The sequence below is a fragment of the Triticum aestivum genome, chromosome 3B, assembly GCF_018294505.1.
Source record: "Triticum aestivum cultivar Chinese Spring chromosome 3B, IWGSC CS RefSeq v2.1, whole genome shotgun sequence".
Taxonomy (NCBI): Eukaryota; Viridiplantae; Streptophyta; class Magnoliopsida; order Poales; family Poaceae; genus Triticum; species Triticum aestivum.
Window position 1 is genome coordinate 666937200 of NC_057801.1, and position 14472 is coordinate 666951671.

Consider the following 14472-nt stretch of genomic DNA (forward strand, 5'->3'; position numbering starts at 1 on the left):
TACGATATGATCAAGAGTCTCAAGAGCATGTTTCAGACACAGGCTAGGACCGAAAGGTTCAACATCTGGCGATCCTTGATGGATTGCAAGCTGAAGGAAGGTGATCCACTGAGCCCGCATGTGATCAAGATGATCGGATATGTGCAAGCTTTGGATCGTTTGGGCTTCCCGCTCTTGGATGAGCTGGCTACTGATGCTGTTCTGGGTTCTCTTCCGCCCAGCTATGGGACGTTCATCTCGAACTATCATATGCATGGCATGGATAAGAAGCTCACTGAATTGCATGGGATGCTCAAAGTGGCAGAGCAGGATATTAAGAAAGGCACGCATCAAGTGTTGATGGTGTAGAAATTGGCTAAGTTTAAGAAGAGTTGGTCCAAGAAAAAGGCTAAGGCAAAGGGCACGAAGACGGTAACCTCCACCGCTGCGCCAAAGTCTGGACCGGACTCAAAGACCGTTTGCTTTCACTGCAAGGAGACCGGTCACTGGAAGAGGAACTGTAGCAAGTGGCTTGCAGAGCATGGCAAGAAGGCCGGGAATGCTGCTTCAAGCAAATGTACACTTGTTGCATATGTTATAGAAATTTACCTTGCTGACATACCTAGTAGCTCTTGGGTATTTGATACCGGATCAGTTGTTCATATTTGAAACTCGATGCAGGGGCTGGTAAGAACTAGGCATGTGGCACAAGGGGAGATTGACATGAGGGTCGGCAATAAAGCAAGAGTTGCTGCGTTGGAGGTCGGCACGATGCAGCTCCAGCTTCCTTCCGGATTCATTATGGAATTGAATAATTGTTATTACATTCCTGCACTTAGTCGGAACATTATTTCTACCTCATGTTTGATGAGTCAAGGTTATGAATTCAATTTAAAGGACAATGGTTGTTCGATATTTTTGAATGGTATGTTCAACGGCTATGCACCCATTGTTGATGGGATATTTATATTGAATCTAGAACAGGAACCGGTCTATAACGTGAATGTCAAGAGGCATAAGCCTAATGAGATAAATCAGACATACTTCTGGCATTGCCGGCTTGGACACATTAGTCTGAAACGCATGAAGAAGCTCCATGATGATGGGCTCCTAACTTCGTCCGACTTCGGGTCGTTCGTGACATGTGAATCATGCTTGCTTGGCAAGATGACTAAGTCTCCTTTTGCAAAGAGTTGCGAGAGGGCGTCCGAGCTGTTGGAACCTATACATAGTGATGTGTGTGGTCCAATGAGCACAACTGCCCGAGGTGGCTATCAGTACTTCGTGACTTTTACCGACGACTTGAGTAGATATGGATATATCTATTTGATGAGGCACAAGTCGGAGACTTTTGAAAATTTCAAAGAGTTTCAAAACGAGGTTGAGAATCAGCTCGGCAAGACTATAAAACTTCTACGATCTGATCGTGGAGGTGAGTACATGAGCCAGGAGTTTGATGATCATCTAAAAAGCCGAGGTATAGTACCTCAGCTCACACCTCTGGGTACGCCATAGAGAAATGGCGTGTCAGAACGGAGGAATAGAACCTTGTTGGACATGGTCTGGTCTACGATGAGCAAATCGGATTTACCCTTGTCATTCTGGGGATACACTCTAGAAACAGCAGCTTTCACACTTAACAGGGTACCATCAAAATCTGTAGACAAGACACCACATGAGATGTGGACCGGGAAGAGTCGCAGTTTGTCTTTTCTAAAGATTTGGGGTTGTGAATCATTTGTCAAGCGACTTATGTCAGACAAGCTTACACCTAAATCAGATAAATGCATATTCGTGGGATATCCGAGGGAAACCTTGGGATATAGCTTCTACAACCGGGAAGAGAACAAAGTATTTGTTGCTCGGAACGGGGTTTTCCTTGAGAAAGAGTTTCTCAGTCGGAAGGCCAGTGGGAGGACGGTTCAACTCGAAGAAATTCGAGGACCACTCGGGGATGGCTCGGCTGGTGATGAGATCATACTGGACTCAGTCAGGGAACCTGTAGTGGAAGCGGCACCAGAACCGTGGAGGTCGGAAAGATTGCGCAGAGTGCGTGATGTATTGTTGCTAGAAAGCGACGAGCCGACCACGTATGCGGAAGCGATGGTGAGCCCAGATTCCGAGGCATGGTTGGAGGCCATGAGATCCGAGTTAAAGTCCATGGATGAGAATCAAGTCTGGGACTTGGTTGATCCGCCGCCTAGCGTAATGGCCATAGGTTGCAAATGGGTCTTTAAAAAGAAAACCGATGTGGATGGAAATGTTCAGATCCACAAAGCTAGGCCTGTCGCTAAGGGTCATGGACACGTTCAAGGAATTGACTACGACGAGACTTACTCGCCGGTAGCGATGCTAAAATCAGTGAGGATCATACTAGCTATAGCTGCATATTTCGATTACGAGATACGGCAGATGGATGTCAAAACGGCTTTCCTTCACGGAAATTTAACTGAGGACGTGTATATGATACAGCCCGAGGGTTTTGTCGATCCGACTAGCACTAGTAAGGTATGCAAGCTCAAAAGATCCATTTATGGGTTGAAGCAAGCATCTCGGAGTTGGAACATTCGTTTTGATGAGGTCGTCACTGATCTCGGTTTCATAAGCGAAGAAGACTCTTGTTTATACAAGAAGTTAAGTGGGAGCTCAATAGTGTTTTTGATCTTGTATGTGGATGACATATTGTTGATCGGGAACAATGTTTCGATGCTAAACTCGGTCAAGGAATCATTGAATAGCAAGTTTTTGATGAAATACCTTGGTGAGGCAGTGTATATTTTAGGCATTAAGATCTATAGAGATAGATCGAGGAGGCTGCTTGGCTTAAAACAGAGCACATACATAGATAAAGTGTTGAAGCAGTTCAACATGAGTGAGGTGAAGAAAGGGTTCTTACCGCTCTCACATGGTATAAGGCTAAGCGAGACTCAGGGTCCTTCGACATCTGATGAGCGAAGCAGGATGAGTAGGATTCCGTATGCCTCGGCAATCGGATCCATCATGTATGCCATGATATGTACAAGGCCTGATGTTGCTTTTGCTATAAGCCTAACAAGCAGATACCAAGTGTAACGCCCCGGATACAACTTTCCATATTTGTAACTCCAACTCTTGCCATTTCCGGCTATGTGATATATTTTTTTCCTTCGTGGTTGGGTTTTGCCTTTTGTTTTGCATGTTGTTCATGTCATGCATCTCATCTCATAGCATCATGCGCATTGCATCTGCATGTTTTCATAAACTTGCATCTGCTTGTAGTTGCCGTTCCTCGCTTCTTGTTGTTGCCTTCGTTGACCGTTCCGAGACCAATCATGTTTTCGATTCCCTCTTGTCAAACCACCTAACCCCTCCTTGCACAGTGCATCGACCCCTTGCGCGCGTCCGAAAGTTGTCCCGAACCCGACCCGCTCTGTCGTGACCGATGAGTCCAGATCATCCCCAAACATCTATAAAACACCTCCGTTTTCTTATTTGGACTTCCCAAGCCTACTTTATCTCGATCGTCCGATTTCGATCGGATGATCCAAACTCCACTCTTTCCTATATATATAAACCTCCTTATTCATTTTTTAGAGCAAACCCTAAATCCTAGGACATTTGTCCCCCCTAGCCGCCGCCACCTGCCTTCCTCCTCCTGGATCAGCTGCCGCCACCCACTCACCAAATCCCTCTCGGGATCCATCCCTCCCCAACCATCGCTCGCCACCTACAGCCTTCCAATTCCCCTCGCAGTCAGCCTCCTCCCCTGGATCCACCCGGCCAACCAGAGGAGCGCCTCTTCTCCCACTCCTCCTGCAGCCAGCTCCTGTCCCGAGCGCCTCCTCCTCACCTTGTCTCCCTCGCGCCGCCCGACCACTAGAGCTCCCTCCGCCGTGGAGCACCACCACCAGATGAGCCCCATCGCGCCCTCTCCTTCCCCCGTTTTCCTCCTCTCTGTATCTCATCTTTCTCTCCCGTTTTCTCTGTACCAGGATGCTGGCAGGACCTCGCCGTCCCGCGCTCAAGCTCTCCTCGTGCCCCAAGCCATGGAGTCCGAGGCCTCCCCTGCCTCGCCTCATTGGTGCCCTTTCAGCCAGACGCTCCCAAGGCCAAGCGCTCGAGCCCAGGGTCTCTAGGACCTCGCCGCCCTGGCCTCCTCCTCCGTGCCGGCGAGCACGACTCTGGCAGCCACGGGTCAAGCGCCATGCCCCGCCTCCTTCCCTCCTTCCACCTTTCCTCTCTGTTTTTCTCTGAATTTCTCCGCGTCATGGCCTTGCAGCTCCTGCCGCTGCCCTGCTCCGTTCGTCACCGTCTCCGCCAGATCCGGCGAGGCGCCACGTCCCCGCCGCTGGAACGGGTCGCCTTCGCCCCATCCTCGCCTTGCCGGAGATGCTTCGCCTTCGCAAGTCCATGGTGTCGCCGGCCTCTGCTTTGCTCGCCCGAACCAGCGCCTCGTCCCGGTCCTCACTCGCGTTGACCGTGCCAAGTCCCACGACCGACCGCACGCACCTGAGCCACCTCCCCTTCACTAGATCCGGCCCAGCCGCTCCTCTGCTTCGGCCCGGCAACTCCCCTGCGTCGGCCTACCAGCCTACTGCTCCACCGACCGGGCCTCGGGCCTTGGTGAGCACCCAGCCGCCCACTGATTTAGCCCACTACCTTTTTTTCTGCCTGCGATTTTAGCTATTTATCCAGAGTTTACTGTTTTGCAGAAAAACCCTCCATGTTCATGCATTTAATAACTCAACAACCGTGCATCGGATTAAAATTATTTATATATGTAAAATGCTTAGAATATTGTGTAGATTATTAATTTGCCACTTTCATCCATGTTAAATATGTTTAAACTTGCTGTTTGTTTAATTTTGCATAAATGCCATGTTAAAATGATTTATTTTATAATTAAATAACCGTAGCTCCAAATTTAATAAACTTTATATGTAAATGGGGTGGAAAAATGCCTAGTTTAACATGGTCCACTTTATTTTCCTGTTTAACAACTTTAAAATATGTTTTAGGGCAGAACAGTACCAAATTCGAAATGTACATATGGGGATTTTCCGGAATTGTTGTTTGTTGTTTCCGGCCTCATTTAAACTTGCCTAGCTAGGTAGTTTTATTATGTTTTAGCTCTTGCCATGTTTAACAACATTTAATATTGTTGAGTACATAAACGAGAGATACCTAAATAATTGATGTGGTGTTTTGTGAATATGCAACTCGTTGCATATTGAGCTCCAGTTAACTTGTAGTATTGTTTGTTGCACTTTGCCATGCCATGCCTCATTAAACTGAACATGCATCATACTTGATTGTGCATCATGCCATGTCTTTCTGATGGTTGCTTACCATATTGTTTGCTTCTTTCCGGGTTGCTTCTCTCGTTAGCTTTGGTTTCGTTCCAAAGTTGTGAGGATTCGTTCGACTACATTGGTTCGTCTACTTCATCGACTCGTTCTTCTTCCTAGCGGGATTTCAGGCAAGATGACCGCTACCCTGGATCTCACTACTATCATTGCTATGCTAGTTGTTTCGTTCTATCGCTATGTTGCGCTTCCTATCACTTGTTCTTCAAGCCTCCCAAATTGCCATGAACCTCTAACCTTTGACACCCTTCCTAGCAAACCGTTGCTTGGCTATGTTACTGCTTTGCTCAGCCCCTCTTATAGCGTTGCTAGTTGCAGGTGAAGTTGAAGATTGCTCCATGGCGGACAGGGTTATGTTGGGATATCACAATATCTCTTATATTATTAATGCATCTATATATTTGGTAAAGGGTGGAAGGCTTGGCCTTATGCCTGGTGTTTTGTTCCACTCTTGCCGCCCTAGTTTCCGTCATACCGGTGTTATATTCCTGGATTTTGCGTTCCTTACGCGGTCGGGTGATTTATGGGACCCCCTTGACAGTTCGCTTTGAATAAAACTCCTCCAGCAAGGCCCAACCTTGGTTTTACCATTTGCATCACCACCACCTACTTTTTCCTTGGTAGTCACTTTCTCGAGGGTCATCTTTATTATAGCCCCCCTGGGCCAATGCTTGTCTAAGTGTTGGTCCAAACTAGAGCACCATGCGGGACCATCCCTTGGCAACTTGGGTTACGTCAGTACCTGTACGCTTAGCTTATCCGGTGTTGCCCTAAGAACGAGATATGTACAGCTCCTATCGGGATTATCAGCGCATCGGGCGGTCTTACTGGTCTTGTTTTACCACTGTCGAAATGTCTTGTAAACCGGGATTCCGAGACTGATCGGGTCTTCCTGGGAGAAGGAATATCCTTCGTTGATCGCGAGAGCTTATCATGAGCTAAGTTGGGATACCCCTGCAGGGTATTATCTTTCGAAAGTTGTGCCCGCGGTTATATGGCAGATGGGAATTTTTTAATGTCCGGTTGTAGATAACTTGACACCAGATCCGAACTAAAATGCATCAACCGCGTGTGTAGCCGTGATGGTCTCTTCTCGGCGGAGTCCGAGAAGTGAACACGGTTTCTGTGTATAGGTGTTCAGGATCACCTCTTGATCATTGTTAGCTTCATGACTGTTCCGCTTGCTCTCTTCTCGCTCTTACTTGCGTATGTTAGCCACCATATTATGCTTAGTCGCTGCTGCAACCTCACCACTTTACCCCTTCCTTTCCCATTAAGCTTTGCTAGTCTTGATACCCATGGTAATGGGATTGCTGAGTCCTCGTGGCTCACAGATTACTACAACAACAGTTGCAGGTACAGGTTGCGATGATCTTGACACAAGAGCGATGCTTGCTTGTTTTGGAGTTTCGTCTTCTGCTTCTTCTTCAATCAGGGGATAGGTTCCAGGTCGGCATCCTGGGCTAGCAGGGTGGATGTCGTTTGAGTTTCTGTTTTGTGTTTCATCCGTAGTCGGATGGTGCTCTTATGTAAGATGATGTTGTATTCGTGTGGCATGGTATGCCTTATGTATGTATCCCTACCTATTATGTAATGTTGATGTAATGATATCCACCTTGCAAAAGCGTTTCAATATGCGGTTCTATCCTTGGTGAGACCTTTGAGTCTCTTTAGGATTGTGTCGCATATTGGGCGTGACAAGTTGGTATCAGAGCCTCGACCGACCATAGGAGCCCCCTTGATTGTTGGTCGTTGTTGAGTCTAGAAGAAAACTATTTTGAGTCTTAGGATTATATATATCGGAGAGTAGGATTCTTTTTAATCCTCAGTCCCTTCATCGCTCTGGTGAGGTCTCCTGACATAGATGTTTTGTCTTTCCTCTCCTCAAATTTCACTATCTTTTTTTAGGATCACGCGGGTATCTTGGAATCGTTCTGATAGTCTTGTGACGAGAACATTGTTGTTGGTGCCTCCTGACATTTAGGGGTTGTGGCAGTGTCCCGAGGAGTTGAGCTCCGAGGTGTTGTCGTCACAATTTTATCGTTGCAGTTCTGGAATACCTGAGTTTTGCCGACATCGAAAATCTCTTTTATGCAGTTGTTGGTGAGATAACCTCGACACCACCCAGTACTGGGGAGTTTGGGAGTATTGCCATAGCTCGTATAACGGATGCTTTTCGAAGGTTGAGGTACACGATTTCTGAAGGTTTCTTGGTTATGTGTTGACGGATGGATACAACTGGATGTAGGGATTGTTAGTTTGGGTGAGATATATTGCTTCCCCTGTATCCCCAACACCAGATTGCATAACCAGAAAGTTTCGGGAGTTTATAGGTGGGAATTCAAGTAGCTCCTAGAATATCTTTCCAACAGATGCATGATATGGGATTGGGTAAATCTCTATCATATGTTTGTTCCAGCTTATTCTGCAAGCCAAATCCTTTGTTTTGTTTTATTTGTGGTATTCGAGTTGCTTCAATGTCAAGTGTTGATTCTATACCTTTCCTAAATGGTGTTCTCATATTTCTATGAGAGTACTAATCCTTTTGATCATCAAGATTGTCATGTCAATTCTTTCCAACCGGCGTGCTTCTCTCCAAGTGGATCCGATCATTTCAACATCCGCAAGATCAATTCTAAGTTTTCTCAATGGTATCCGTTTCGCCCGTCCCCAAGTTGCCTTTGTTTTCCTGCCCTCCCTCCCTTTTCTTCAAGGACTCAGATATCTTAATCAAGTATCCATCTTATGGATGTGAAGTCTCTTCATTCTTTTCTTTCAATGTTCTTATCCGGTGATTTCCCATGAAGATGCTCAACAGTTTCAAGTCCATCATTCTTCATTGTTGTTTCTTCTCCGGTGGATCCAATTCAAGCTTTCGATATTCACCATATTCCTTTCCTCGTTTCTAATGCTTTCTCATGCCGATGCACCTCTTAATCATTCACTTCTTCCTATTCATTTGTTCTGGAGTGCTGAAGATATCTCACAAGACTTGTGTTTCTGTTCTCAATCTGTTCAAGATATTTCAAGGTTGTTATCTCATTCAAGCCATTTAATTCAACCGGTGCAACCTCTCTTTAAAATTGTTCAACGGTGTTTTCTTTTCAGTGGGCCCTAACCCATAGGTCTTTTTCCCCAGGATCTTACCTGACTCTTCTAATTTATCCGGAGCGATTCTCAAATTCTTTTCAAAGTGTGACGTAAGAATGGATTCCATCAGTCATATGCCTTTGTCCAAGATCTTCCAAATTCTTTCATTGTCGATTCAATCTTTCTATTCTTCATTGTTCCGAAGTGCCTCAATAATTCATGGTGGTTCTCATCATCATTCTCAACATTTGAAGACCGAAGAAGGATTTCTCCTAAATCTTGGTCCGCTCTCTTGAAGATTCATAGTGCTAGCTATGCCATCCTCTCATAATTGTTTTCGATTGTGAGAATTCTTTTCTTACCATCCGGAGTATTTCATGAGTTGTTTCCATTTCTTTCCTCCGAAGGCCATCATGTGTTAATTCTTCATTCTTAGCGTGTAGCTATCGTTCTCCAAATCTTACCGGTGCATCGTTCAAATAACCTCTAATCAGTTCATGGCCTCTTCGCTCTCATGTATCTAAATCCCCTCAAGTATCTTCATTCATTTTCCAATTCTTCCCGGTGAATTGTGGCTTTGCTACTTTCATTTTCAATTCTTACGGTGGTTCGTTCGAGATTCCTCTTCCTCTGCTACCGTATCATTTCATTCGTTGTTTCCAATCCCACCGGTGGTCCCATCAATAACTTCTTCAAGTTGGTGCTATATCTCTTTTCAATCCCTCAAGAAGAATAAGTTATGCCAAATCCGTTGCTTGTCATCATTTAAATTGGTGAAGGATACACATAACGTAATTCTTATTATTGTTTCATCCAAGTGATCTAGTTTCTTCTTTCCATCGTTGTTCATCATGTCACATTTCACGGTTCTAGTGTTTCATCTTTTTTCCGGAGTTCCAAGTTTTCCGCATTATCTCCTCGCGAAGCTCCTTCTAAATCATCACAAGGCTTCACCTTGTGTTTTCAACTTCTCTTTATTTTTATCATCTTTTTATTACCGGAGTTCTCCATGGAGGCTCTACATGGTGGTTCATCAAGGATTCTCTTCATTCTTCAATTGTTCTTCAAGATTTCTCCCCAAGTTATGATCCGTCAAGCTATACTCTAAAATAAACATGGTGCTCAACACATGTTTTGTTTTGAGGAGCTCAAGTATTCTTCATCTTGCATTCCAAAGTGCAATTCTCTCTATCTTATCTTTTGAGGTGGTGTTATGTCACTCTTGACAATTTCCTTCATGTTTCATGATTCATATGTTGTCAGGAATGAGGTATTTTAAATCCATCATTTTCTCTTTGTTCAAGAGATCTTTTCGACCAATCAACTTCTTCGTTGGAGTTATCTTGTGTCAGATTTCACCTAAAGCTCTTCCTTAAGGGTTGTTGCTATTTGTGGCGATTATGCATGACCCAAGCTTGCTCTTTATCCTCTTGGTGGAAGAAGTTTTCATCTCTTTGGTGCTCTTAATCAAATCAATGGTTTCCATTAGTGGTCGGTTGTCACCTCATAGTCTTGAGATGTTTTCCATAAGCCCACTACAAGCTTATTCTTTTCGTTGTTGGTTTTGCAACAACTCCGTTATAACCTTCTTGGAAGGGTGCTTTCCAAGATCATTTGTGGCAGAAGTTGGCATTTTCTCCTACATTATGTTATTCCAATGATCTATCTTCTATTCTTTCTTCCGGAGGCATTATGATGTTGCTCTTTTCACTCATCATCTCGAATTGTGAGGATCGTGTTTTTTTCGTGCTTATCCATTTAACGGAGTGTTATGTCATCTCTTCAAGTTCTTTTCATCTTATCAAGTCTTGCATCTCTTTTGAACCGGAGTGTTGTCCGAATTTGATCGTCCTTGTTCCTTATTCATCTTGTTTCAACCAGAGTGGTTTCAATTCCTTCTTGTCCATTGTACTCGTCGTTCATAGCTTTGCAACCCCCAAGGTTCACATGGTGTTCCTTGTTTCTATTTTCTACCAGAGTGCTCTCAACTTCGTTCAACTCGGTTGTGTTCTTTATTCCAAGTTTTTCAACCTCTCAAGGATCATGGTTTCACTCGTTTGTTGAAGAAGCAACTAAGTTTACCTCTTATCTTCCTCTTCCTTTTCCCTCCGATGCCATCCTAGATCTCGGGACGAGATCCTCTCATAGTGGTGGAGTGTTGTAACGCCCCGGATACAACTTTCCATATTCGTAACTCCAACTCTTGCCATTTCCGGCTATGTGATATATTATTTTCCTTCGTGGTTGGGTTTTGTCTTTTGTTTTGCATGTTGTTCATGTCATGCATCTCATCTCATAGCATCATGCGCATTGCATCTGCATGTTTTCATAAACTTGCATCCGCTTGTAGTTGCCGCTCCTCGCTTCTTGTTGTTGCCTTCGTTGACCGTTTCGAGACCAATCATGTTTTTGATTCCCTCTTGTCAAACCACCTAACCCCTCCTTGCATAGTGCATCGACCCCTTGCGCGCGTCCGAAAGTTGTCCCGAACCCGACCCGCTCTGTCGTGACCGATGAGTCCGGATCATCCCCAAACATCTATAAAACATCTCCGTTTTCTTATTTGGACTTCCCAAGCCTACTTTATCTCGATCGTCCGATTTCGATCGGATGATCCAAACTCCACTCTTTCCTATATATATATAAACCTCCTTATTCATTTTTTAGACCAAACCCTAAATCCTAGGACATTTGTCCCCCCTAGCCGCCGCCACCTGCCTTCCTCCTCCTGGATCAGCCGCCGCCACCCACTCACCAAATCCCTCTCGGGATCCATCCCTCCCCAACCATCGCTCGCCACTAACAGCCTGCCAATTCCTCTCGCAGTCAGCCTCCTCCCCTGGATCCACCCGGCCAACTGGAGGAGCTCCTCTTCTCCCACTCCTCCCGCAGCCAGCTCCTATCCCGAGCGCCTCCTCCTCACCTCGTCTCCCTCGCGCAGCCCGACCACTGGAGCTCCCTATGCCGTGGAGCACCACCACCAGATGAGCCCCGTCGCGCCCTCTCCTTCCCCCATTTTCCTCCTCTCTGTATCTCATCTTTCTCTCCCGTTTTCTCTGTACCAGGATGCTGGCAGGACCTCGCCGTCCCGCGCTCAAGCTCTCCTCGTGCCCCAAGCCATGGCGTCCGAGGCCTCCCCTGCCTCGCCTCATCGGTGCCCTTTAAGCTAGATGCTCCCAAGGCCAAGCGCCCGAGCCCAGGGTCTCCAGGACCTCGCCGCCCTGGCCTCCTCCTTAGTGCCGGCGAGCACGACTCCGGCAACCACGGGTCAAGCGCCATGCCCCGCCTCCTTCCCTCCTTCCACCTTTCCTCTCTGTTTTTCTCTGAATTTCTCCCCGTCATGGCCTTGCAGCTCCCGCTGCTGCCCTGCTCTGTTCTTCACCGTCTCCACTAGATCCGGCGAGGCGCCGCGTCCCCGCCGCCGGAACGGGTCGCCTTCGCCCCATCCTCGCCTTGCCGGAGATGCTTCACCTTCGCAAGTCCATGGCGTCGCCGGCCTCTGCTTCGCTCGCCTGAACCAGCGCCTCGTCCCGGTCCTCACTCGCGTTGACCGCGCCAAGTCCCATGACCGACCGCACGCGCCTGAGCCACTTCCCCTTCGCTAGATCCGGCCCAGCCGCTCCTCTGCTTCGGCCCAGCAACTCCCCTGCGTCGGCCTACCAGCCTACTGCTCCACCGACCGGGCCTCGGGCCTTGGTGAGCACCCAGCCGCCCACTGATTTAGCCCAGTACCTTTTTTTCTGCCTGCGATTTTAGCTATTTATCCAGAGTTTACTGTTTTGCAGAAAAACCCTCCATGTTCATGCATTTAATAACTCAACAGCCGTGCATCGGATTAAAATGATTTATATATGTAAAATGCTTAGAATATTGTGTAGATTATTAATTTGCCACTTTCATCCATGTTAAATATGTTTAAACTTGCTGTTTGTTTACTTTTGCATAAATGCCATGTTAAAATGATTTATTTTATAATTAAATAACCGTAGCTCCAAATTTAATAAACTTTATATGTAAATGGGGTGGAAAAATTCCTAGTTTAACATGGTCCACTTTATTTTCCTGTTTAACAACTTTAAAATATGTTTTAGGGCAGAACAGTACCAAATTCGAAATGTACATATGGGGATTTTCTGGAATTGTTGTTTGTTGTTTCCGGCCTCATTTAAACTTGCCTAGCTAGGTAGTTTTATTATGTTTTAGCTCTTGCCATGTTTAACAACATTTAATATTGTTGAGTACATAAACGAGAGATACCTAAATAATTGATGTGGTGTTTTGTCAATATGCAACTCGTTGCATATTGAGCTCCACTTAACTTGTAGTATTGTTTGTTGCACTTTGCCATGCCATGCCTCATTAAACCGAACATGCATCATACTTGATTGTGCACCATGCCATGTCTTTGTGATGGTTGTTTACCATATTGTTTGCTTCTTTCCGGGTTGCTTCTCTCGTTAGATTCGGTTTCATTCCGGAGTTGTGAGGATTCATTCGACTACATTGGTTCGTCTACTTCATCGACTCATTCTTCTTCCTAGCGGGATTTCAGGCAAGATGACCGCTACCCTGGATCTCACTACTATCATTGCTATGCTAGTTGTTTCGTTCTATCGCTATGCTGCGCTTCCTATCACTTGTTCTTCAAGCCTCCCAAATTGCCATGAACCTCTAACCTTGGACACCCTTCCTAGCAAACCGTTGCTTGGCTATGTTACCGCTTTGCTCAGCCCCTCTTATAGCGTTGCTAGTTGTAGGTGAAGTTGAAGATTGCTCCATGGTGGACAGGGTTATGTTGGGATATCACAATATCTCTTATATTATTAATGCATCTATATATTTGGTAAAGGGTGGAAGGCTCGGCCTTATGCCTGGTGTTTTGTTCCACTCTTGCCGCCCTAGTTTCCGTCATACCGGTGTTATGTTCCCGGATTTTGCGTTCCTTACACGGCCGGGTGATTTATGGGACCCCCTTGACAGTTCGCTTTGAATAAAACTCCTCCAGCAAGGCCCAACCTTGGTTTTACCATTTGCCTCACCACCACCTACTTTTTCCTTGGGAGTCTCTCTCTGGAGGGTCATCTTTATTATAGCCCCCCCGGGCCAATGCTTGTCTAAGTGTTGTCCAAACTAGAGCACCGTGCGGGACCATCCCTTGGCAACTTGGGTTACGTCGGTACCTGTACGCTTAGCTTATCCGGTGTTGCCCTGAGAACGAGATATGTGCAGCTCCTATTGGGATTATCGGCGCATCGGGCGGTCTTGCTGGTCTTGTTTTACCATTGTTGAAATGTCTTGTAAACCGGGATTCAGAGACTGATCGGGTCTTCCTGGGAGAAGGAATATCCTTCGTTGATCGCGAGAGGTTATCATGGGCTAAGTTGGGACACCCCTGCAGGGTATTATCTTTTGAAAGTCGTGCCCGCGGTTATGTGGCAGATGGGAATTTTTTAATGTCTGGTTGTAGATAACTTGACACCAGATCCGAACTAAAATGCATCAACCGCGTGTGTAGCCGTGATGGTCTTTTCTCGGCGGAGTCCGGGAAGTGAACACGGTTTCTGTGTTATGTTTGGCGTAAGTAGGTGTTCAGGATCACCTCTTGATCATTGTTAGCTTCACGACCGTTCCGCTTGCTCTCTTCTCGCTCTTACTTGCGTATGTTAGCCACCATATTATGCTTAGTCGCTGCTGCAACCTCACCACTTTACCCCTTCCTTTCCCATTAAGCTTTGCTAGTCTTGATACCCATGGTAAATGGATTGCTGAGTCCTCGTGGCTCACAGATTACTACAACAACAGTTGGGTACAGGTTGCGATGATCTTGACGCGAGAGCGATGCTTGCTTGTTTTGGAGTTTCGTCTTCTCCTTCTTCTTCGATCAGGGGATAGGTTCCAGGTCGGCAGCCTGGGCTAGCAGGGTGGATGTCGTTTGAGTTTCTGTTTTGTGTTTCATCCGTAGTCGGATGGTGCTCTTATGTAAGATGATGTTGTATTCATGTGGCATGGTATGCCTTATGTATGTATGCCTACCTATTATGTAATGTTGATGTAATGA